Source organism: Pygocentrus nattereri, chromosome 10 (genome assembly GCF_015220715.1).
Source record: "Pygocentrus nattereri isolate fPygNat1 chromosome 10, fPygNat1.pri, whole genome shotgun sequence".
Classification (NCBI taxonomy): domain Eukaryota; kingdom Metazoa; phylum Chordata; class Actinopteri; order Characiformes; family Serrasalmidae; genus Pygocentrus; species Pygocentrus nattereri.
The window spans coordinates 12474008-12496507 of record NC_051220.1 but is presented as its reverse complement, the minus strand read 5'-3'; the positions used below and the strand labels follow the sequence as shown (position 1 = coordinate 12496507).

At 43.7% G+C, this 22500-nt stretch overlaps 1 protein-coding gene across 3 annotated transcripts in view; it reads right to left on the bottom strand.

Annotated features, from left to right (window-relative positions):
• The window catches only part of luzp1 (leucine zipper protein 1), a 76476-nt gene that overhangs the window by 40838 nt on the left and 13138 nt on the right, over window positions 1-22500 (bottom strand). For all 3 annotated transcript variants that reach the window (XM_017708852.2, XM_017708851.2, XM_017708850.2), the window contains exon 2: window positions 4463-4527. The gene's annotated coding sequence lies outside the window, so the exon portion shown is untranslated. The remainder of the gene's footprint in view (window positions 1-4462; window positions 4528-22500) is intronic.

The following is a 22500-nucleotide window of genomic DNA, read 5'->3' as shown; positions in this document are numbered from 1 at the left end:
ATCCATGTATCCTCCCTTCCATCCATGTATCCTCCCATCCATCCACGTATCCTCCCATCCATCCATGTATCCTCCCACTCACCCATCCATCCATGTATCCTCCCACCTCACCCATCCATCCATGTATCCTCCCATCCATCCACATATCCTCCCACTCACCCATCCATCCATGTATCCTCCCACTCACACATCCATCCATGTATCCTCCCACTCACCCATCCATCCATGTATCCTCCCACCTCACCCATCCATCCATGTATCCCCCCACCTCACCCATCCATCCATCCATCTTCCCATCCATCCTCCCACTCACCCATCCATCCTCCCACTCACCCATCCATCCATCCAACCATGTATCCTCCCATCCATACATGTATCCTCCCATCCATCCATGTATCCTCCCTTCCATCCATGTATCCTCCCTTCCATCCATCCATGTATTCTCCCACTCACCCATCCATCCATGTATCCCCCCACCTCACCCATCCATCCATCCATCCTCCTACTCACCCATCCATCCATGTATCCTCCCACTCACCCATCCATCCATGTATCCTACCATCCATCCATGTATCCTCCCACTCACCCATCCATCCATGTATCCTCCCACCTCACCCATCCATCCATCCTACCATCCATCCCACCATGTATCCTCCCATCCATCCACATATCCTCCCACTCACCCATCCATCCATGTATCCTCCCACTCACACATCCATCCATGTATCCTCCCACTCACCCATCCATCCATGTATCCTCCCACTCACCCATCCATCCATGTATCCTCCCACCTCACCCATCCATCCATGTATCCTCCCACCTCACCCATCCATCCATGTATCCCCCCACCTCACCCATCCATCCATCCATCTTCCCATCCATCCTCCCACTCACCCATCCATCCTCCCACTCACCCATCCATCCATCCAACCATGTATCCTCCCATCCATCCATGTATCCTCCCATCCATCCATGTATCCTACCCTCCCATCCATGTATCCTCCCTTCCATCCATGTATCCTCTCACTCTCCCATCCATCCATGTATCCCCCCACCTCACCCATCCATCCATCCATCCATCCTCCTACTCACCCATCCATCCATGTATCCTCCCACTCACCCATCCATCCATGTATCCTACCATCCATCCAACCATGTATCCTCCCACTCACCCATCCATCCATGTATCCTCCCACCTCACCCATCCATCCATCCTACCATCCATCCCACCATGTATCCTCCCATCCATCCACATATCCTCCCACTCACCCATCCATCCATGTATCCTCCCACTCACCCATCCATCCATGTATCCTCCCACCTCACCCATCCATCCATGTATCCCCCCACCTCACCCATCCATCCATCCATCTTCCCATCCATCCTCCCACTCACCCATCCATCCATCCAACCATGTATCCTCCCATCCATCCATGTATCCTCCCTTCCATCCATGTATCCTCCCTTCCATCCATGTATCCTCCCACTCACCCATCCATCCATGTATTCTCCCACTCACCCATCCATCCATGTATCCCCCCACCTCACCCATCCATCCATCCATCCTCCTACTCACCCATCCATCCATGTATTCTCCCACTCACCCATCCATCCATGTATCCCCCCACCTCACCCATCCATCCATGTATCCCCCCACCTCACCCATCCATCCATGTATCCCCCCACCTCACCCATCCATCCAACCATCCTCCTACTCACCCATCCATCCATGTATCCTCCCACTCACCCATCCATCCATGTATCCTACCATACATCCAACCATGTATCCTCCCACTCACCCATCCATCCATCCAACCATGTATCCTCCCATCCATCCATGTATCCTCCCTTCCATCCATGTATCCTCCCTTCCATCCATGTATCCTCCCACTCACCCATCCATCCATGTATTCTCCCACTCACCCATCCATCCATGTATCCCCCCACCTCACCCATCCATCCATCCTCCTACTCACCCATCCATCCATGTATTCTCCCACTCACCCATCCATCCATGTATCCCCCCCACCTCACCCATCCATCCAACCATCCTCCTACTCACCCATCCATCCATGTATCCTCCTACTCACCCATCCATCCATGTATCCTACCATCCATCCAACCATGTAGCCTCCCACCCCCCCATCCATCCATGTATCCTCCCACCTCACCCATCCATCCATCCTACCATCCATCCCACCATGTATCCCCCCATCCATCCACATATCCTCCCACTCACCCATCCATCCATGTATCCTCCCACTCACACATCCATCCATGTATCCTCCCACTCACCCATCCATCCATGTATCCTCCCACTCACCCATCCATCCATGTATCCTACCATCCATCCAACCATGTATCCTCCCACTCACCCATCCATCCATGTATCCTCCCACCTCACCCATCCATCCATCCTACCATCCATCCCACCATGTATCCTCCCATCCATCCACATATCCTCCCACTCACCCATCCATCCATGTATCCTCCCATCCATCCATGTATCCCCCCAATTACCCATCCATCCATGTATCCCCCCAATTACCCATCCATCCATGTATCCTCCCACCTCACCCATCCATCCATCCATCCTAACATCCATCCAACCATGTATCCTCCCACTCACCCATCCATCCATGTATCCTCCCACTCACCCATCCATCCATGTATCCTCCCACCTCACCCATCCATCCAACCATGTATCCTCCCATCCATCCATGTATCCCCCCAATTACCCATCCATCCATGTATCCCAATTACCCATCCATCCATGTATCCCAATTACCCATCCATCCATGTATCCTCCCACTCACCCATCCATTCATGCATCCTTCCGCTCACCCATCCATCCATGCATGCATCCTCCCACTCACCCATCCATCCATGTATCCTCCCATTCATCCATCCATGTATCCCCCCAATTACCCATCCATCCATGTATCCCCCCAATTACCCATCCATCCATGTATCCTCCCACCTCACCCATCCATCCATCCATCCATCCTAACATCCATCCAACCATGTACCCTCCCTCTCACCCATCCATCCATGTATCCTCCCACCTCACCCATCCATCCAACCATGTATCCTCCCATCCATCCATGTATCCCCCCAATTACCCATCCATCCATGTATCCCAATTACCCATCCATCCATGTATCCTCCCACTCACCCATCCATTCATGCATCCTTCCACTCACCCATCCATCCATGCATGCATCCTCCCACTCACCCATCCATCCATGTATCCTCCCATTCATCCATCCATCCATGTATCCTCCCATTCATCCATCCATACATCCTCCCACTCACCCATCCATCCTAACATCCATCCAATCATGTATCCTCCCACTCACCCATCCATAACATCCTCCCACTCACCCATCCATCCTAACATCCATCCAACCATGTATCCTCCCACTCACCCATCCATCCATGTATCCTCCCACCTCACCCATCCATCCATCCATCCATCCATCCATCCATCCATGTATCCCCCCAATTACCCATCCATCCATGTATCCTCCCACTCACCCATCCATCCATGCATCCTCCCACTCACCCATCCATCCATGCATCCTCCCATCCATCCATGTATCCCCCCAATTACCCATCCATCCATGTATCCTCCCACTCACCCATCCATCCATGCATCCTCCCACTCACCCATCCATCCATGCATCCTCCCACTCACCCATCCATCCATGCATCCTCCCACTCACCCATCCATCCATGTATCCTCCCATTCATCCATCCATACATCCTCCCACTCACCCATCCATCCATGTATCCTCTCATTCACCCATCCATCCATGTATCCTCCCATTCATCCATCCATGTATCCTCCCACTCACCCCTCCATCCATGTATCCTCCCACTCACCCCTCCATCCATGTATCCTCCCACTCACCCCTCCATCCATGTATCCTCCCACTCACCCCTCCATCCATGTATCCTCCCACTCACCCATCCATCCATGTATGCTCCCACTCACCCATCCATCCATGTATGCTCCCACTCACCCCTCCATCCATGTATCCTCCCACTCACCCATCCATCCATGTATGCTCCCACTCACCCATCCATGTATCGTCCCATTCATCCATCCATCCATCCTCCCATTCACCCATCCATCCACCCATCAATCAAGACAAATCCAACAGTCCTTCCTCTAATAAAATCGACCACCAAAGCATTTATACAACTGTATATACAGTTTCTGAAGCCCCCACAGTAGTGGGGCTGTGGGCATGTGTGAGGAGCAGTAGGTGCGTGAGGAGCTGTACGCTTGTGTGAGGAGCTGTAGACGTGCGTTAGGATCTACAGAAACATAACATACATCAGTAAAAAGATGGATTGATGGTAGATTTGATTAATGAAGGGTCCTCACACCTACAAACACACACACACAGTGTTGGGGAATGAGCGGTTACACATGAAATGAACCTGAAACACTTACCGTCAAAAGATGCATTCTCTCAGATCATTTATCTTTATCCCTCCATCAGCGCTGATCCCTCCATCCTGAGCAGAAACACAGAAAGAGAAATGTTTAATTCATCTGATGATTCTTTCCAGAGCTCTACAGAATAAACATCCTTAAGAGTCATGTTTAGTCACACACACTTGTGACCACAGGATTCCCTGCTCTGTCTGGGAATCCCTCGTTCCATCAGAGATCATCTGAAGTGAGGCTCTGAATATCCTCAGTGTCTCAGATTAGTGGCTCAGTTTCTGGCACTCAGCTCTAATATAACAAAACAGTTCCCTTAAAAATGACATTTACACAGCTTGATCAGAACGGCCAGACTAAAACACAAAGACGGACAGATTAAAGTCATAGACCCTCAACCAGCCAGAATAGTCATAGAAGACCAGATTAAAGTCACAGAAAACCAGATTAAAGTCACAGACAGTTAGGTTAAAGTCAAAGACCCAGACGTGTGGCCAGATTAAAGTCACAGGATGGCTGAATTAAAGTCACAGACCCATCAGACGACCAGGTCAATGTCATAGACCCTCAGAGAGCCAGGTTAAAATCACAGACCCACATACAGCCAGGTTAAAGTCACAGACCCATCAGATGACCAGAATAAAGTCACAGTCCCCCAGGCGGACAGATTATCAGTCACAGACGGCCAGATTAAAGTCAGACAGCCAGGCTTAAATCACCAACCCACAGACGGTCAAGTTAAATTCATGGATCTGTCAGACAACCAGACTGAAATCAAAGGCCTGTCAGACAACCAGAATAAAGTAACAGACCTTCAGACAGCCAGATTTCAATCACAGAAAGCCAGATTAAAGTCACAGACGGCCAGGTTAAAGATCACTGATGACCAGATTAAAGTCACTGGCCCACAGACAGCCAGATTTTGTACATTTTTTTCCTTGTTGCATCTCGTTCCTGGAGGAACGTAATTTCACTCCACTGTGTACTTGTACATAGATGGAATGACAAATAAAAGCCTCTTGACTTGATTAAAGTCACAGATTACCAGATTAAAGTGACAGACCAACAGACCACCAGGTTTAAATCATAGACACACAGACAGCCAGGTTAAAGACTCGGAACCACAGAAGGTCAGATTAAATCACAGACAGCCAGATTAAAGTCACAGATGGATGGATTAAAGTCACAGACGGATGGATTAAAGTCACAGACGCACAGACGGCCAGAATGACCATCTTAAAGTCACTGGCCCAGACAGCCAGGTCAAAGTCACTGACACGCAGACAGCCACATTAAAGTCAAAATAAAGCCCTGAGTGATAAAACCCACATAGTCATATTAATCCTATTGATTCTACAGATTTATTCTAATTGAAACCTGACCAAAATGAACAATAAAAACAAAAACAGATAAAAACAAAAATAATACTAAAAGTAAAGACTGGTTGTAGGAGTGTCCTGAGTTGTTGTTATTTTTGTTTGTTGAATTTCTGCCTCGTTCTCAGATTTGGGAGAGACAGGACCTGCAGGATTGCTGAATAATACCAACTCACTCACAAATTCCAGAAAAACCTGTTCTACAGTGTTATTTTACAGAGACAATCGAACTACAGAAGCTCAACATCACACACACAACATGAGGACACTGAGCTCTTCATAACTTTGTGAAATGCTCTGTTTTCTTACTGGTTTACAATAAATCATCATAATTCAATAGAAGACTGTTTAGATCTTTCCATTTTTCTTTACAAGAAAAAAGCAAAACTGCAAATGCATTATGATAATCTTTGTGACACCAAGACTGGCACACATGAACATGACTGAACTGTCAGACAGATGTGATCTTAAACTAATAAGAACACTGTGAACTTGGCTGTTTAGCTGAGCTGGTTGAACGATACAGGAAACATTTTAGAGCATCCTCAGACCACAGAGCCAGGATTCACACGTCTGACATGACAAAGATTCGGGTCTCGGGAGAAACATGGCCAGCTGTTACTCAAACAGGCTAAGCTAACCAGCTAAGCACTGAATGATAAGGCGTCTGGACCACAAGTGTGTCAATATGAGCCTTTAACAAAGAGTGTTAAAATCAAACATTACTTAGGAAAAAGTGGCGAGACGTCCCCAAACTTCTGACCGACAGGGTACACACACACACACACACACACACACACACACACACACACACAGTCTCACTCTCACACACACACACACACACACACACACACACACACACACACACACACACACACACATTTGATAGTGATTAGAACAGACAGCAGGAATTCAGTGAAGAGCGTCATCACATAGCTAGTAAAGTCCCAGAACAGGCTGAGGCATGATTAAAGGGGTGATTAAAGCCGAGGAACACGCAGAGGAACACGCAGAGGAACACGCAGAGGAACACGCAGAGGAACACGCAGAGGAACACGCAGAGGAACACGCTGGCTGATGGGAAACACACTGTCCAGCTAAATAACATAAATTCTGTTCAATCACCATCAGTCAGTCTGAGAAGTTTCATTTAAACACACAAACATGCAACAGAAAACACAAGCATCTATTCATCACACACATCTACACATGTGTTTACAGAGTTTATTACAGAAGCAGCAGTAAAATCAGCAGCTTTTAGCTCTAGACAAGAAACCGGACACAAACATTCAGAATAGGACACTAATAGCAGCTATTAATAACACATACTTAACATCTGTTTAACTGGAAATGAAGGGTTTAACTCTTTGGCCCAGTAGTGTGTGTGTGGGTGTGTGTGTGTGTGTGTGTGTGTGTGTGTGTGTGTGTGTACATAGAGAAAGAAAAAAAAGTGTAGATGAAGAAAAAAAATGAGAGAGAATGAGAAAGACAGGACAAATAAACAAAAATAGAAAAAGAAAGACAGAAAATGGGAAAGAGAGAAAGAAAAAATCAAGGTAAGGTCAGAAACAGAAAAACAAGACAGAGAGAGAGCGTGTGTGTGAGAAAGAGAAACACAGAGAGAGAGAGAGAGAGAGAGAGAGAGAGAGAGAGAGAGAGAGAGAGAGAGAGAGAGATCTGTATTTAGTCCTTATAAGGTGAGAGTGAGGCTGGTCTGCTTGGTGTGAGGAGCTGGCAGGTTCACTCTGTTTCTCTAAAGACTGGGAAATGTGAGGTGCACTGCAAGGCCCATTTTTTCTTGGGAGTTCAAACTGCGTCTGGCTGCTAAGCAACAACAGCGTCATGACAGTCAATCTGCTCCGCTTGCTGGCTATCATTACGATGTGCACCAGCAGAAAGTCACCACTCGCCCTTTAAAAAAGGAAAACTGAACTAAAAAAAAAAAAAAGCTGCTTTTTGCTTTGATCCATGAGATCAACAGTTCAGAGCAACTCATCAACTGTAACCGTCACTGAAGGCCCGCCTTCCTTTAGATTCTGACTGTTCAACATAAGAAACTGTAGAACAGATTCAGTTTATATCACAATACCTATATTTAGAGCCAGAAATTCATATCAAATTATAATTTTGCTGTATGTCTGTGAAAGCCTAGCGGTACAAAAGGTATTGATGGGTATTATATGAACATTATAAAGCACTTTTTAAATGGAACAACAGAAGCCAAATCGCCCTATACGCTTCCTGTAGTGTATCTCAATCTGTCAAAATATGAACCATATGGACATTATAGTGCACTACAGAACCCTAGTCATCCAACACTCTGTTCCCTTTGCCATGTGGAGAGTTGATCTGCCAATCAGATATGTTCTGTCTCAACAGGACATAGTGATTGGCTGAATGTTATTCAGGGTGGTGGTGAGCAGAATAATGTGGGAAACTGGGCTGAGGAAGCCCCTTTTGTTTGGGTGGCAGTGCTGGTGTTGGTTTGTGTTGCTGTGCCCTCAGGCTGTACTGAGGAAGTGGATTAATAAAAGCCAGTTTTCTGATGTTGATTCAGGTGCAGAGCCACATTCACTTACTCACACGCAGTTTCTCTCTCTCTCTCTCTCTCTAATCTCTAGATGCCGACCTACTGACACAGACACTCTTCTCTGAGCCTACAGACAACTTAAAACCCAAAAACAGTAGATTTCTATGGCTCTGAAATGTTCATATAATCCACAGTCATTATCACAGACTGTAATATACTACAGGAAGTGTAGGGGGTGATATGGCTTCTATTGTTTCATTTAAAAAGTGCTCTATAATGCTCATATGATCCACACAGTCATTCTGACAGACTGTAATGCACTACAGGAAGTGTAGGGGGCGATATGGCTTCTATTGTTTCATTTAAAAGCCTTCATCTAAAATACCTCACAATACAACTACAACCCCGGCCAGTACATCTGAAACCCCTCCCAGTACATCTGAAACTCCTCCTAATAAAATTAAAATACCTCCCAATACAACTGTAGCCCCTTCCAGTACAACAAAACCTCTTTTAGACGAATTCAGTGATGTTTACTCTGTCATTCTGGATCTCTCCGTGTTTCTCTGCTGTCGTTCCCCAGTTTCAGTTTGACAGACTTGCATGATTCTCACATGATTCTCAGATCACCTCAGCAACATTCTCCACCTTCAACTGGCCATAAGATCCAGGTCTGGAGCACAGCAGATCTCCGTGAGGTGGTGTTTAACTGTACACAGTAGCTCTAGTCAGTCAACATTACAGCTACAGTCAGAGCATGTTCACTGTGGACCATCTCTACTGTCTGCAGGGCTCGAACATGGTGGGCACCACTTTTCTGGGCCTCCGTGGAGTTTCTGAGGAACAGCTCTCCGTGATCAGTTTCAGACTGATGGACTTCCTTGATTCCCACTTCATTCATAGGTCAGTCCCACCTGCATGTACACCACAGTTCAGACGTTCACATGTTCTCAATAATATCAAACCAATTTGTTTAGGAAACGTGTCTAAAATAATGTAAATAAAACACTGGAGCTCTTCAACATCTCAATTACAATGAAGTTCTAACAAAATTAGCAAACAGAGGTTCTACTACAATTAATGCCCAAAATGAAGTTGTAGTAAAATTAACATCTAGAATGAAATTCAACTTAATATCTAGAACAAAGTTCTAATTAACATCCAGAATGAAATTGTAATAAAATCAAATAAGACTAAAGTCCCAAAAATTGGAATTATCTTGAGTTTAGTTTACAGTACTTCAATCTACACTGTATAAGTAAGAACTGATTCCGAATCTCGGAACAGAAGAGTATTATTGTTTTGAATGGATTTCACTGATACCCAGGCGACGTCTAGAACTCCAGCGAAGTTCTGAAGACATCTAGAACATCAGAACTCCAGAAAAGTTCTGAAGACATCTAGAACATCAGAACACCCATGAAGGTGTTTTTTTAGAGATAAAATATTAATGGATCAGAGTCAGTTCTCACACATAGATACGACAAACCCACAGGAAACAGAAAGCAAGAACACTGCTGACCTGTAGTGACCACGCTGGAAGCCCCGGATTAATGAATCGCGATGTTGAAAACATGAGTAGATATTGTGAAACAACTTCTGTGGGTTGAGAAATATTTCAGATGTGTAGAAGCGTTAATCCTGAGAGGAGCTAAAACTACGAGACAAACAGATCTAATCCACACTTTTCCGTCTGTTCGTACGTCCGCCGACTCCTGTGTGTATGTAATCAGAGCTGTAACACATTCAGCGGACAGAAAAGTGAAAATCTAACCCCAGATCAGCTGAGAGCTGGGGAAAGAGCCGTGCGAGCTGGATGGAAGTAGTTCTTTTTGAGATGATTCACTTCAGGGCTGATGATTCCTCACAGGATATGACTGTCTGGGTGTTGCAGAGCAGCTAATAGTTAATTACGTCTATAATTAACCAACTTATCGACTATGTTTGATTAATCAGCTTATCTATCTACTCTACCTTGTTCAGTTCGGTGTACTGAGACAGGGATACACCGATCCACCGCTCCCTCTCCTGATGCAGAATCCGATATTTCCCATTCGGAACTGAAGTTATGGGCTGAAATGACGTACCAACCTGCTGACAGAGCTCTTACTTCCATTCTGTGGTTTAGCTAAGCGCATATGTATAAAGACTAACATACATTCGTAAAAAAAGATGGTTCTCCCAGGGTTCTTTAGTAAAAAAAAAAAAAAAAATAATAATAATAATAATAATAATAATAATAATTTGCTCTGTACAGAACCATGAACAGTTAGAGCACTTTGGATGATTTTGTGGTATATAGAACCATCTACAGCACATTCATCAAAATTAAATGGTTCTTTGCCTCATGAGAGTTTTCTGGATTGATGGAAAATGTGCCGTAGATGGTTCTATACCCCACGAAAAAGGGTTCTTCTATCAAAAGGTTCTTTAAAACCCTTTTCAAAAAGTTTCTATATAGAACCATATACAGCATGCTCACCACCTCCAACCTGAATAATCCTTTCATGATGCAGAGAACCTTTTAATCATGCAAAGGGTTCTTTGAGTTTTAATGATTCTATACAGCACCAAATAGGGTTCTTCTACTATTACAAGCTTGACATCATTACATTATAGATTGATAAAGAATAAGCTGCAGATGTTTCTATATACCATGAAAAAGAGTTCTCCTATCAAGGGTTCTTTAGTCAAGAAAGCAGTGCTATATAGACCCCTTTCCAAAAAGATTCTATATAGAACTATATATAGCTCCTAGTGGCGTTCAATTGTTACAAGCTTTTTTTGGTCCTATATAGAACCATTTTCAAAAATGTTCTACATGGAACCATCTACATCACATTGTTCACTGACCTGAAGAACCCTTCCACCCATGCCCTTTAATCATGCAAATGGACCTGAGTTTTCATGGTTCTGTATAGAAGCATCTATGTAGTACCCAAAAGGATTGTTCTATTGTTACAAGCTAAATATTACAACAGAAGAACCCCTTTTTGTGGTACATAGAGAATATTCTATAGATGGTTTTATCAATCTGAAGAACACTTTCATGATGCAAAGGAACTTTTAATCATGCAGAGGGTTCTATGGGTGTTCATGAATCTATACAAAACCATTTTCTTTAGTAAAGAACCCTTGGAGAACCATTTTTAAGAGGCTTTATAACATATAATTTGATGGGTTGCATCTTTGATTTTAGTCTTGCCGGTTAACAGTTCATCAATGGTGGTCTAATATCGGTCACAAGAAATTGCTAAACTTTCTACCTTTGATCCCAAAAGAGGGAACAAGGAATCTTACAACAGTGGGAGAGGAGATTCTGACGAATCTGCGACCTTCAGGAGTTAAGTTCATGTTTATTTTCCGCAGGGCAGGAATCCCTGGACCTGCAGCACATTTACAGTTTCTCCAGCGTCATTTCCCACATGAGAGAAGGAACCCGAAAAAAAAAAAGAAAATCATCTCAAAGCCGACTAGAACAGCTCCTGCAAAAATGCCAAATATGCCCCCTGAAGATGGAGCCCAACCCTCACAGCCCCTCCAACCCATAACATTCCTGTGTTCTGAGCCCCACTTAAGAAAACACACAGCACAGGGATAAGGGGGGGGGCAAAAGACATTAATAACAGGCAAGTTTCCACCCAGCTGACCCAGACATCCCTTTTAAGGGCAAACAGTTCAGATTCCTCTTTTCATTAGCTTCCAAAAATACTTCAGTACAGAGAGAGAGAGAGAGAGAGAGAGAGAGACAAACAGAGTGAGAGAGAGAGAGAGAGAGAGAGAGAGAGAGAGAGAGAGAGAGAGAGAGAGAGAGAGAGAGAGAGAGAGAGAGAGAGACAGACAAACAGTGTGAGAGAGAGAGAGAGAGAGAGAGAGAGAGAGACAAACAGTGTGAGAGAGAGAGAGAGAGAGAGAGAGAGAGAGAGAGAGAGACAAACAGTGTGAGAGAGAGAGAGAGAGAGAGAGAGAGAGAGAGAGAGAGAGAGAGAGAGAGAGAGAGAGAGACAAACAGTGTGAGAGAGAGAGAGAGAGAGAGAGAGAGAGAGAGAGAGAGAGAGAGAGAGAGAGAGAGAGAGAGAGAGCGCTGATAAGAATCAGAAATACTGGCATGTCTAAGGATCCAGGACACGAAAGTAATGTGATGGAGGAATTTACCAGAAATATCTTTAAATACACCTTAACCAACCAACACGCCCCCAACCACACACCCCCCCAACCCACCCCCCTCTGCTCTTTTTCCTTCAGGTTCCTGCTGCCGCTGGGCTGCGGGTCAGTCATGTTCACGAGTTGAACATTCTCCGTGAACAAAGCCCGGGTACAGCTTGCAACAGAGCCGCTACAACACTACGCTACAGCAGGATTACACAACCAGAAGAATAACCAAAGCAAACAGATCCAAACAGAAAGTCTGACCTATTTTAGTCTAAGACCAGTTAAATGAATGGTTCAGCAAAAGACCAGCTGACATGTTTGGTGCTCTAATTTTGCTCCTTTAGTTTTGAACAGAAAAAAAAACCTGGTGCTACTAGGCTAATGCTGCTAACAATAGAAGCCAATAGTCACCCAAATCTTCTCAATCCGCTCAAACCGCATCCAGGTCTTCAATAAGGTGGTGTAGACGTGCAGATGAGGTTTAGAACACAGTATGACTTACTGAGAGCTATAAACATGACAGCTTCACTGCTACAGGCAGACATTCGGGACAACAGGTGCTGAATTCTGATTCTTATTGCATCTTGAGTGCAGGCAGCTCTGTAGACGCTAGATTACTTACACTGTAACATAATTTATAACATAGATTAACATAGTAACATAACTGTAACATAGATTTGTGCTGGTTCTGCCGTTCTTTAACACGTCTTCAGTTAGAAAATGTAAGATTTACAGTTATTTACAAATAGAAACAATGCAGTCAGTAGGAATACTTAGTCTGCCTTGGAATTCAAACCAGTGACCATTTGGTTGCTGGCCTGCTTTTCTTACAACTACACCACCTGCTTCCCTTGAACACCAAAGGAACACCAGTGGTGTCCGATCACCAGTCAACCATCTAGATACCAAGGAAGAAAACTGTCTGATCACCAAAACACCTTCTAATCACCAAAAGGACCATTCATGCCAGCACTGGACCACCTGATCACCAAAGGACTGTCTGATAAGACTGAAGTAAATTTTAATAACTGAGCATGAGGAGACTGTTTAAGTATGCTGGATAAAATTAAAATCTCCAAAACTGTTCTTTTATAAAAGTTTGTGTTGTCTAGGAAAGACTTGGCTTGAGTGCAGAGTTTCCTTTTTTTTTGTTTTCTCAAAAGAAAAAAGTCACAAAAGAACTCCATACATCAGGAAATCTGAACTGAGATTAAAGCTACCAAGACCTACTGTCTGTAGCTACAGCTTACTGCAAAAATGTCCTGACTCTAGGATTCAAAAGTCAAAAAAAGTCTAGCAGCTAAAAACATTCCTCCCAGAGATCTGCATTGCCCCAGAGTTTTGTTCCAACCTAAATCTTCCAGAGAGCACCTTGATTATCTGGATTAGGTGAGTCAGACTTGGTTTGGAACAGATCTACGCTTGAAGGGAAATCTTCAGAAGGATGGTTGCTAGCCACCAGTAGAGCCTACAGTGTGGCCTGCTCTAAAAACCTACTGACTGCAGTTAGAAACCATCAGATACAGCTGCCTCATGAAAGCCATTCCAGAGCAGGCTGAGGAAATGATTAGGCTCCAGTGTCCTAGAACCATCATGCTGTGTGTGCGTAAGATAAGGGAGATGCAACACGCAGCCTGCAAAGGCAAACTCAAACCTGATGGACTCTCCAAGCAGCTCCAACTCTCTCAGTTCACAGTAGTGACAGGAAATTCAATTCAATTTACAGAGAACTGTCTGTTTCACTGAATCGAAGTCAAGACCACACAGGAGACATGTACACATGGAGCAGTTTAGGACAAAAGCAACGTACAAAACACTATACATAGTTCAGTTTATGCTGTTAAAAACAAAAAGGAACCTGTTTCTGTTCAAAATGTTCTGCATATTTCAGTGTTTGAGATGTAAACAGAGTGATTCAGAGCGGTTTGGTGTGAAATGGTTCGGGTGTCTTTACAGTGATGGTGACAGGAACCAGGGGTCACCATGACTACAACACAAATATAGACATTTTATTTACTATCCAAAACTGCCAGCAAACCTACACGCGTCTTCTGAGGAATGTTGATGATGGGGAAAATAGTGGAAAATCTGAAACTGAAAGTTTTCTTTGCATCACAACATCCTGCAATTGTCCCTCCACCAAGAATAGGTTTTAAGGCCAAAATCTTCTAAAATAGCATCTCAGACATCAGGCAGCGTATTCATAACCATGTAACGTGAGGGAGCTTTTTTCGAGGTGGCCATCTGGCTCCCATCACCACCACTGTCAACAATTCTGAGCATTTCACATCAAACAACTCTGACGTTTTTTGACCATCTTAGAAATTTAGAAAGTTTTTATTAGATCTAATCACAGCAAAAATAAAGCATAAACCAGGCAGTACAACAACTGGCCATTTTTGGAAGAAACGAGTACAAAGTCAAATAAATACACTTCCAACAAGCAGTTCAGACTAGGCGATAATGTTACGCTGATAATGTTCTTCCTGGAGTGTGCCAAAATGCCTGTCAGTAGGCTGTTATGTGAGCACCATTAGGCGTAGGAACAGTGAGAGACCAGAAGAGAGTGAACTGAAACGCTCACACATTCCTACACATCTTTCACAGCCTTTTTCACACCTGCAGGGCCAAGAGCTGGCAGAGCCTCCAGCTGCCAATCAAACACCAACACGCCAACTCGGACTCAGTGCGTGGGGTCCCTCAGGGCTCCATATTGGGGCATTTCCACTTCTAAACTGAAAAGTCATGTGTAGAAAAGCATGAAAAGGAAAACACTCAAAATCTCTGTAAATAGAAGCAATGCTCTTGGCATTTACACTCACTAGGCACTTTATTAGGAACACCCCCTTGTATCTACATTCACAGTCCATTTTATCCACTCCACTGACCATATATGAGCACTTTCAAGTTACAAACTGTAGTGCATCTGTTTCTCTGTGTACTTTGCTACCCTGTTCTTCAATAGTCAGGACCCCCACAGGACCTCCATAGAGCAGATATTATTTGGGTGGAGGATCACTCTCAGCCCTGCAGTGACACTGACGTGATGGTGGTGCATTAGTGCGTGTTGCGCTAGTCCTGACCATTGAAGAACAGGGTAACAAAGTATGCAGAGAAACAGATGGACTACAGTCTGTAACCATAGAACTACAAAAGTCAAACTATAAAGGTGAGTGGAGCTGAAAAGATGGACTAAGGTGGCAAATGTGAAATGGATTTTCTGAATGTGTGATTCTTCAAGGTTGAACATTCAGTGCATCGTCTCTCTCAGACTCCAGGATTACATCCTGAACAAAGATACTCCAAGAATGCAGTCCTTTGCGGATGTTATACATCTGTTATCTAGATTAGTGATCCCCAGTTCTAGTCCTTGGGGGACCTTTATGCTGCACAGCACAGTTTTCTGAGCTGTTGTTCGTGAACACTGACTGAACTCATCAGCCAAGGCTTTGTGAGCGTAACCAGGTAAGTTAGGATGGGGGAAATACTTGCGACTTACACATTTGTATGATGACCATTTTCACCATGAAGAAGACGATTTTAGCAGGCAAAGGGTTCACTGACCATTCTTGGTTGTACATGGAACCCATCTTTTCAAGACTGTAGGGGTTTTAACTTATTTGGCAAAAAAATGCATTTTATAGTTGTGGATCTCTTCAGATGTTCTGTTTCTGAATATGTGGTGGACAAAGATTTTTAAATCTCCTCCCAAATAGAAAAACTCACTTTTGAGGTTCATCACAGACACACAGACACCACACACTCTGAGAAATCTGGCTGTCAGATTGGGAAATACTGGAAGGAACGTATGAACTGTTCCACTGCCACTCGGTTTTGAGATTTAAAAAGAAAGGTGGTGCTTCAACTGTTTTTAGCAAAGAAAAGGTCTCTTTACAGAACCATGAACACTCTGAGAACACTTTGCATGATTAAAGGGTTCTCGCGTCAAGAAAGGGTTCTTTGGTTTAATGTAAAAATGAAAATGTGCATAAATGAGCTATAGACTTTTGTATATAGAACCCTTTTTTGAAAAGGGTTTTGAAAAACATAGCACCCAAAAGAGTAATACTGTTACAAGCTGGACATCGTGACAATAGCAGAACCCTTTGTGGTACCATTTTCATTTTCAAGGGTCTAAAACAGAACCATATACAGCACATTCTCAATGACTCTGAATAATCATGTCATCGTGCAAAGAACATTTTAAGCATGAAATGGTTATCTGAGTGCTCATGGCTCTATATAGAACCACTGGACCTCGTTCTCCAAAGAAATTTCTTCTTAAAACCCACTTACACAGTTTTGACGAAGACTCTGACATTCACCAGTGTTTTCTTATGTGGGGTTTGTTCTTAGGTAGCAACAGAATCTACACACACTCAAGAGCACAAAGGTGAGAACAGCTCTGCAGTTCAAGAACACATCTTAAATCTGACAGACTATTTTTAAGGACCTTTTTCAAAAACACATTTTACAACAAATTTAGGGAGATATCTGAGAACGAGGCCATTGTCTTCACTAAAGAACCCTTGAAGAGTGTAAGAACTCTTTAAGAGTGTAGGATTGCTTGATATGACAGCACAAGAAAGCTTTTACTAATTTTTGCATGTCGTATTATTTTGAGATGTAAGCGTGAGAAACTCCAACAAACAAGTACGACGCTATAAGTGGAAAACCTCCAAACCTGTGTGTGCTTCAATATGCAGCTCATATCCACTAAAAGTGACCTGCTGAGCCAGCAGCAACAACGATTAATGAGTCGGATTAAATGCTGCGTCTGCATCTAATGAGGAAGCAGTAACCATCTACCACTTTAAACACGCCACACGTCCAGCAGAAGGTCAGCGCTTGTGTATATTATACAGGTAAATACTAGGAAGGTGGAAGAAACCTGTGTGTAATCTCTCTGGACAGTGCATATCCTGCTGTTAGACCAAAAACTACACCTAAAGGCCAATTTACTGTCCAGACGGCAAGTGTTGCTTGACAAAAATTATGTAAAACAGACCAACTGAGTGTCTGCCAGGGCGTCACAGACCTTGTTACGTACGTTAAAAAAACAGGGGCTGAATTCATGAAAGCTTTCTGAAGAAAAAAAAACTTCAAGGCTCTTAAGACAAACACTAAGTAACTCATAAGAATGTTCTGAAGTGCAATTCTCAAAAAAACCTTCAGAAGTTCTCAGATATTCTCTTCTATAAGATTTTCTTAAGAAAATCTTCCATTTTTATTTATGTAGGCTCATTAGCAGCTCACCATAAAAGCCACGAGATACAATGTAAGTTTTATTAACTGTTATTTCCTGTTCTTCCTTAAGAAATAGTTTAAATGATGAGAATTCTTAAGAAGTTAAACTTTTTTCTTAGGAATGATGTTGAGAAAAAGCACACTGAAGAAGATTTTCTTTCTTAAGACACTTCTGTGAATCCAGCCCCTGAAAGGGTGCAGACGCTGTCTCACATTCTGATTGGATAGAACCTCAGAGTTCTATGTTCTACAGTGTTGCCACAGTTACAATGTGCAGCTGTGTTTACTGTCTACTGTCTAGCGACACTTGCAGACTGGACTATAAATTGGCCTTAACTCAAATTTACAACACACTTACTTCCGTCTTAAAAGATAAACAGAGCCCATCCTTCATTTATATATACCTTCCAGTCAAAAACAGATTTTTTTCCCCCCACATCAGGAAAATTCATATCGTTCGTTATTTATTGCCTCCAGTCTTTACCTTTATTCCAGCTTCCATTCTTTTCGGGAGACTCGCTTTCGATTTCTCAAAGAGTCTGCAGACACACCTCCAACTCAGAAGTTGGCTGATCATTTTCTGAAGTAATCAAACACATTCAGGGATGTTGAGGTCTGGACTCTGGGGTGGTCAGTCTATTGTTCAGCTTCTTTAAGGTCTACACATCCTTTCAGACCCACAGCACTGAGTAGTCTTCTCACAGTGGAAGGATGGACAGAAACACCTGAAGCAGCTTGATTTTCTCCTCTCTCTCAAAGATGAAAGCTTTAAGTGCTGTTTATCTGACAGAGGCAGTTTGGATGTCTACCAGGCCTTCCAGGTGGTTATAGGGGTGTTGGTTTTTTGCAGCTCTGTAAAGTTTTGGAAACTCCTGTTTTTTTTCACTTCAACTTTCTTATTTCTTGTGCAAGCGGAATATTTGATCTCTGATCTGCTAACAAACATCTACTGAAACATTAAGGAAATTAAATGAAAGGGGGGTGGGTCTGAATTTTGAACAGTACTGCATAATAACTGTTGACATTTACAGAGTTAAAGCTATTTAAGGGAGAAAATCCTTTTAAATCAGCTCAGTGATGCGGCACAAAGACGAATGATCTCTGTTTGTGAATTACTTGAAAAAAATGTGCGTGTGAGAAAGAGAAGAGGCATCAGCAGCCATGGAATTCCCCATCTCCACCCAACACACACACACACAAATTAATCTAAATGCAATAAATTCCTTGTGGGCTGAGCTAGCTCTGCAGCAGAGGCAGAGAGGCAGAGAGAGAGAGAGAGAAGGGGGGACAGAGAGGGGGGGGCAGAGAGAGAGAGAGAGAGAGAGAGAGAGAGAGAGAGAGAGAGAGAGAGAGAGAGAGAGAGAGAGAGAGAGAGTTTAGTGTTTTAAAGTGGTACGTGTGGTCCACTCGGCTCCTTACAGCACTGTCTGAGTCAGTGCAGCTATTTAAAGCTGGAATGTTATTTAAAACAACCCAAACACATTCATGCTCCTTCAGTTCAGTTCAGTTCAATCTCTCTCTCTCCAGGCTCCGCCCACAAACATGTTCCTTCATGGCTAATGTAGTGAGGACGGATAAGCCTTACAAAACAATTTTTAGAGACAGTTATTCAATCAACCTAATGAGAAACTGTAGAACAGACTCAGTTTATATCACAATACCTATTTTGAGTCAGGTATTCACTCAACCTACAGTTGACTCAATAGACAGTTCAAGTTTGTTAAGTCAGCGGCCATCTTAGTTAGTAGTTTGTAGCATTTGGGTCAATAATCTTATTTGTGGCGTAACCAGCAAGCTAATTAGCTCTTTTTATTAAAGGACAGGACTTTCTCCATAAACAGATCCGTTGAGTGTTACAAAATTTCTCAATCATATTGCAAACAGCGACCGTCTCCTCCCCCTTTATAACATCTCTGTTACCCTCAGAAGTGTAAAAAAAAAAAAAAAAAAAAAGTCTCTCTAACACACAAATACAGGTGTGGAACAGGTGAGAGTGAGTGGAGACATGGGTGGGGCTGCAGCAGAGCTAAGGATGAGATCGCTTGGATTCTTTTTTCTTTTTGGAACTAAAAGGAAGCTGATACAGTCCAACACTTCTCGTATTCTCTCTTCTGCATTTTCTATCCTTTTTCTCTTTCTCCTCTCTCCCCTCTCACTTTCCTTTCTCCTTGTTCTCTTTCTCCCTCATTATCGTTCTCTACATTGCTCTGCTCTCGCGCTCTCTCTCTCTCTCTCTCTCTCTCTCTCTCTCTCTCTCTCTCTCCCCTACACATGATGGACCTGGCTTATCTCTATTACTCACTCACATGGAGCAGACTGAATATTCTCCACAAGGGATGATATTAGCACTAGAACTATTCTAACTATATAACATTGTCAGTCTCTTTTCAACTCTGTATTTCTACTTTTTAATCGCACAGTTAAAATCTGTAAATATATCTGTAAATATACAGCAGTGACCGTCACACTAATGCAGTGCTAGACAGCATATATTTTCAGCGTGGCTTCAAACAGCACCCCGCCAAACTCAATATAGATGAAGTGAAGCCACACTGTAGGCACCACAGTGATTTGTAAGGAAAGCAGCCTGAAGATTCAGATTTCACAGCAGATGAAGTCGTGGATGTACTTTCAACACAAGTGTCCTCCCTGAGTAACAACTTAATATGCAAGGTAATCCATGGCATGACCTACAGAGTACGCCATGGACAGACCTAGAGAGCCATCCATGGACAGACGCATGGGGTAATTCATGGAGTGATCCATGGAGTGACCTATAGAATGATCTACGGAGTAAGCCATGGAGCGACCTACAGAGCTATCCGTGGAGCGACCTACAGAGCTATCCGTGGAGCGACCTACAGAGCTATCCGTGGAGCGACCTACAGAGCTATCCGTGGAGCGACCTACAGAGCTATCCGTGGAGCGACCTACAGAGCTATCCATGAAGCGACCTATAGAGAAATCAATTAAATAACCTATAGAGTGATCTGTGGAGTTACCTATGGAGTATCCCACACCTGAACATGGAGTACCAGATAGAATAACAAAAAAAAGTGTACAACAGTGAGTACCAAACTGTGCACACAGAGTACACGACAGAGTCGCTGGACTAAGGGAACATATCTCTGGTCAGCAGATGGAGCTGCAGTTCTCAGATGCTGTGAGAGAAAGTACTCAGACAATTGGGTTTTTAACAGGAAAAGCTCTCCTTAATGTGGCCAAGAGTTTTGACCTCTGGGGAATCCCCACTGGAGGAACCAGTCTTATGCCCTCCTCATCTGTCTGCTCGACCAGCACGCTTAGAGAAAAAGCCAAACTTCAAATTTAGACTTCACAACACATACACTAGTTGTGAGTGGTGTGTGTAGTGTATGCATATCAGTTTTTGTGTCATAGGAGAATTCATTTATCTAAGCCAAAGCAATCTGTGTAAAATCAAATTAGCGCTCTGAGAACACAGAGGAATCAAAACGTTTTTCAACCTTTACGTAATGGGTACAGCTCCAACAGAGGAACAGATGCAGTAGAGGGTTTGTCTTCTGCTGTTCTAATAAAGGTGTGAAGGTGTCTGTATTTATGTGCTGCAGCTGCAGTGACGCACCTGAACACGCTCCAACACGCTCACCTGAGACACATCACACATCAGACATGGCAGAGTGATTCATCATTGTGCTCAGAAATACGCACCCAAGAGTACAGCTGAACAATCCTGACAAAAAACAGCATCACTATTACACTGTTAATACATTACATTCCTGTACACTTCGCAATATATTATAAACACATCTGTGAATCAATAATGTGACTTGGTTAAACACCGGCTTGCATTTTTTTTGCAATACTGAAACACACTTTGTACACCTAGTACACCTCTTCTTATGCTGTGCGTTACTCAGTGGGTAACACTGTGTAGTACACCTCTTCTTATGCTGTGCGTTACTCAGTGGGTAACACTGTGTAGTACACCTCTTCTTATGCTGTGCGTTACTCAGTGGGTAACGCTGTGTAGTACACCTCTTCTTATGCTGTGCGTTACTCAGTGGGTAACGCTGTGTAGTACACCTCTTCTTATGCTGTGCGTTACTCAGTGGGTAACGCTGTGTAGTACACCTCTTCTTATGCTGTGCGTTACTCAGTGGGTAACGCTGTGTAGTACACCTCTTCTTATGCTGTGCGTTACTCAGTGGGTAACGCTGTGTAGTACACCTCTTCTTATGCTGTGCGTTACTCAGTGGGTAACGCTGTGTAGTACACCTCTTCTTATGCTGTGCGTTACTCAGTGGGTAACGCTGTGTAGTACACCTCTTCTTATGCTGTGCGTTACTCAGTGGGTAACGCTGTGTAGTACACCGCATCTTATGCTGTGCGTTACTCAGTGGGTAACGCTGTGTAGTACACCGCTTCTTATGCTGTGCGTTACTCAGTGGGTAACGCTGTGTAGTACACCGCTTCTTATGCTGTGCGTTACTCAGTGGGTAACGCTGTGTAGTACACCGCTTCTTATGCTGTGCGTTACTCAGTGGGTAACGCTGTGTAGTACACCGCTTCTTATGCTGTGCGTTACTCAGTGGGTAACGCTGTGTAGTACACCGCTTCTTATGCTGTGCGTTACTCAGTGGGTAACGCTGTGTAGTACACCGCTTCTTATGCTGTGCGTTACTCAGTGGGTAACGCTGTGTAGTACACCTAGTACACCTCTTCTTATGCTGTGCGTTACTCAGTGGGTAACGCTGTGT